The sequence below is a fragment of the Oncorhynchus mykiss genome, chromosome 28, assembly GCF_013265735.2.
Source record: "Oncorhynchus mykiss isolate Arlee chromosome 28, USDA_OmykA_1.1, whole genome shotgun sequence".
Lineage (NCBI taxonomy): Eukaryota > Metazoa > Chordata > Actinopteri > Salmoniformes > Salmonidae > Oncorhynchus > Oncorhynchus mykiss.
In genome coordinates, this window is record NC_048592.1 from 7253050 (window position 1) to 7257740 (window position 4691).

Consider the following 4691-nt stretch of genomic DNA (forward strand, 5'->3'; position numbering starts at 1 on the left):
AGGCTATATCTCATCCCTTGTCCAACAGCGCTTCCACTGAAAACTGTCTGAGCCGCGTGTCAGTGTGTATGTGAGCGCGCCCCGTGTATTTAGAACTGTGCCGGTTACGCGCATGATAGTCGTGTGGGATTCACAGACAGACCACACTGTAGTGGTGTGTGAGGAGTATATAAGGACCTCAAGGCATGCACCTGTGTGTGTGTGAGTGAGAGAGAGAGAGATTTAAATGTAAAAGTAACAATATATCTCTCTTAGTACTTCACTGCAGTATATGCACAATTACATTTGATTCACTCCACACACAAGTGCCCCTTCTAAATAAACTTTGTTTCCCACGGAGTGAATGGTTTGGCATTTATGCGCTCAGTGATAAACCTGATCAATGTATTGATTGACAGAGATTAATGACGTGGCCTGGCCCAGTTAGGGGTGGAGGGATGGAGAGGTCACAAAGTTAGGATCCTAACGCCGTGCATGGCGATGGTAAGGAAAAAGAGAGGATGGTCTTCTGTTCTGAATCGTTTCCCTCTAATCTCCAGCCTGCATTCTGAGGTTCACTCGGCTGGTACGTAGCTATTTGTTCGTCACAAAAGACAGCATGGATATGTGAACGTAGACTTAATAAACAAGTTGGTTCTTCTATATAAAATGCTCTTTTTATAGTTCTGATCTCGCGCAAAAGCACGTTTATATTGTTTTCAGATATTTTCAGAACTTGTGACCGTAAGATTCCATTCTACTAACCTTCTTTAATTTATCAGGACATACTGGAAAATAATAAAATATATATAATAATACAAATAATAATCATAATACTTGTTTATAGCATTTGCGAATGCAACATAACAATTGCTTTATAATTGCGTGTATTTGGGAACTTCATTTTAACAGTCCGGTTTCAGATGGTATTTTCATGATTTACTAAGGCATACTTTCTGGATACTTATTTCAGATCATTCAGCACAATCGTTTCTCCATTAAATCTGAAATAAACAAAATTGTGTTTATTTGGTAAATATTATGTCATTTCCATTTGATCATACAGTATAAGTAAATACCAGGCAATAGACCATACATTGAAGCGTATAGGCCTTGTCCTGAATAAAGTGGCTATAGGTAGAGGTTTCACTGGTCACACTGTTGCAGCTTCTAAAAAGCATGCAGTGTGTGAATGTGTCTCCCCGGGTTAGCCTACTCTTCGTCTATCGATGACACACTGCTATCGGAAATAAATGCCCGTTGGATAGCCAGAGAATCGGTTACCTCGACATGCACAGCGCTTCTTCACCCTGGGTATTGGCTCTGGGGAGCTATAGGGTACTGTGTGTGTGTGTGTGTGTGTGTGTGTGTGTGTGTGTGTGTGTGTGTGTGTGTGTGTGTGTGTGTGTGTGTGTGTGTGTGTGTGTGTGTGTGTGTGCGCGCGCCCTTTGTGGAAGTTGAAATTCAGCTTTAGACCTTGAATCTGTAGCTATATGAGCCAGCTCGTTTGCACTTTCTACACTTTTGGGATAGTTGTTTTCTGGCCCTGTTTTATGTGCTAGTTCTTTGATGTACTGAGAGGCTATCGAATCTTGATGTTTCTTTCCTGTCCACAATACAGCACTGTGATACGGAAACAAGTCCAATCCACTCTTTAATTTCGATGCTCACAGTATTGCAACATTTTTTACATTTTGAATAATTACGGTAAAATGTGATGTGTGATTTAAAGTGTGGCAGATAGACACTGAACCAAATACAGATAGGCCTATCAGTTCCAATGGACTTGACTTATTTTGTACGTGTTTTATTTTTTGGTTGTGACAAGAACTACGTAGACAAAATGCATATGACTACGGCACACATACTGTAAATAACTTTTTTTGTGCAGAATTTAGAGAAATGATACGCATAAGGTTGCAACTATGTAAGATTGTCTCTTTGACAATACAATTTAGTTTAATAATCCTGTTCATGAATTAGATCACTTTTGATTGCACGATAGCTGCACACTTCTCTCATGTGACCATGGGCCTTCTGAAAATATATTGAATCTTTAATTTAGATGGGATAAAATGAAGTTTTATTTGAACAGTAAATCTCAAAGGAATTTGTTAGAAACACTTCATATATACAATTGAACAGCACACCCATTTTGATATCAACAAATGGTAGCTGTTGAACGAAGATTTCCGGAGATCAAGACGTCAGATTTTCCAGCTGCGAGTTTTACGGGAACCTGTTGTCAGTGTTGTCTGGCTGGTAAGATGGAACTAACCAATGTAATGTTATGTCAGGTTAAACCCTTGTGTGTGGAAAATAGATAGAAAAAGTCAACCAGAAGTTTGAGCATCTGTGTTATCTAGGCAATGCATAAATGTTTGGGCCTTAAAAAAATATTTGAATTCCTTTTGATGAATATTATGACAGGCCTCCTTATTTATAAAGATCTTCTGCTAAAAGTTTTTTAGTTTAGTTTAGATTTTATTTAGGCTAATGTATATTTTTATAAGTCGCGAATAATACAGTGATTTTAGAGTCAACCTGTTGTTTTGAAAGGTAAAAAAATAAATGTGTAATCTATTTATAATATTATCCATATTATATCATATTAAACATCATTTGGAATCATTATTCGTTATGTAATAGTAGATTCAAGTTACTAATAAATAAAACTGAATCACCGTTATTTTTTTAACCACACAAATCTTCCTCCTTATAGGTAGTACTGGTACTTAATTATTTAAAAAACAATTCAATTGATTTACTCATTCGATTTATTGACCAAATTCATACACTTCTCAATGTTCGGCATGGTTATTTCCAAAAAAAAAAAAAACAGTAAGTAAGCCTAATCCCTCGTCTATGAAATTAATTTTGTGTTCATAGTTTATTTTTATTGTTCATAGTCTATTTCCCGGAAACGGGAAAGTACATTTGTCTGTAGGTGTGTAGGGCTAGGTTGGATGCTCTATTTATTTTGATAGGCCTACATCCGTATGATATCGAGATATTGCCTCTCACACATTATATTTAGGCCTATAGTTATAACACAATAAATTAGCAATAATTGCGCTCTAGGTCTTGGTGGTGTTTGAAGTATAAAAAACGGACTTCCACATGTTTACGCTACCGTTTCTGCTTTTCGTCATAACAGGGGATTGCAATTGGAGTGCAACGACCGACGGACTGTGGGCATAATACTGAACAGCGTGGCCTACGTCTTATCGATGTAATTGGTAATCAATACCCAGTGAATAGAAATCCAAAGGTTGTTAAATGGATCTGTTTAGGTAAACAACTCATTTGAAGTTGCTAGATTCGTTGAAGAATGTGTTTAGGTTGTCTACCTAAAACTGCTGTAGGCTAAATTTGGCTGTGTGACAATATCATTGTCAAATTAATTTTGAGTTGGTTATTACAAAATGCTGATTTCATGAATTAGCCTATAGGTTTATTGTTTCTTTTTATGCAACCCACAGGCTAATTGTTGGTCAAACTTTAATATAAATATTTAGGCCTAGGCTACCCTTTTAATTATTGTGACATACATTGGATAGGTGCAGTGTTCATTATTCGTTGAGATATGTATGTGGATGTGAGAAGGAGCCTGTACCGTTCACATAGTTAACGAAACACCGATTTATTGGGGGGTTTCTCCAACTCGACAAAGTTAACAGTTTTTTTTATCGAATTATTTGTTCAAATGGCTTTGAATGAGATAGTTCAGGGCCTCGTTTCCAATAGCCTTCAATAATAAGATCATCGTTAGAAGCTTCTTACGATGTACAGTATCTTTAGTACAGTAGTCAAGGTGTTTCCCAGAGCCTTTGTTAGTAATATGGCTCTTAATAGCCTTCCTACATCTACGAGTGACCCAGAGCACTTGTAGAGGAGCCAAAGTGCACAGTCAGATATTTTTTTCCACTCTGCGTCACTTTATTTACAGAATATATCCGCTAAACATAGCTTCGAGATGTCTGCTTGTGATCTGATCAGTCTGATTGTGACTGCCGATACCTTCAGAACGAAGTTGCAAAAATATTTGCAATTGTTACAAACAAGTGAAGGTTAAAATTATGTTTCAAATGAAAACCCAGATGACTGAATTCCAATATACATGGGCCTATATAGGCTATTTCAATCATATTTCAATCAATTTTATGTTCAATCAACTGAGTTCTATTTTACAACTAGGCTACTGTCTGTAATTTTTGACTCAACGTGTTTCATGATGTGTAACAAATGAATCTGTGATTTAGTGCATTATTACTGGGTAAGCATATTTAAGCTCCATCGAAAGCCTATTTGTAGCCATAGGTACTAACATCTCTCTAGGATCTGATCCATCACTAGTATGTGGAACAATTATAATGTGAAGGTCAAATTTGATTGGAGAAAGCTGATCCAAGAGAACGCTGCTTTTCTTGTGATCCCACCAGTATTGACACATGGTCTAACATTCTCTCCAGGGGCATAGGCATGGATTGGCATGGGTGGGCGCAGGTCCACCAATCAGATTGAGCAAAACATTTGAATAATTATGCTCTACTTTTCAGTGCTCCAAACGGGACATTATTTGTCTTTTTACCTAAGCACAGTACTTGACTTGGGCAGGAGCTCACTGGAATTGACTACCGGCACCTCACACTTTCTTCTGCTTGAGATCCTGCTCCTCCTGTATAATATTATCTCAAAAGTATTGAGGAGTT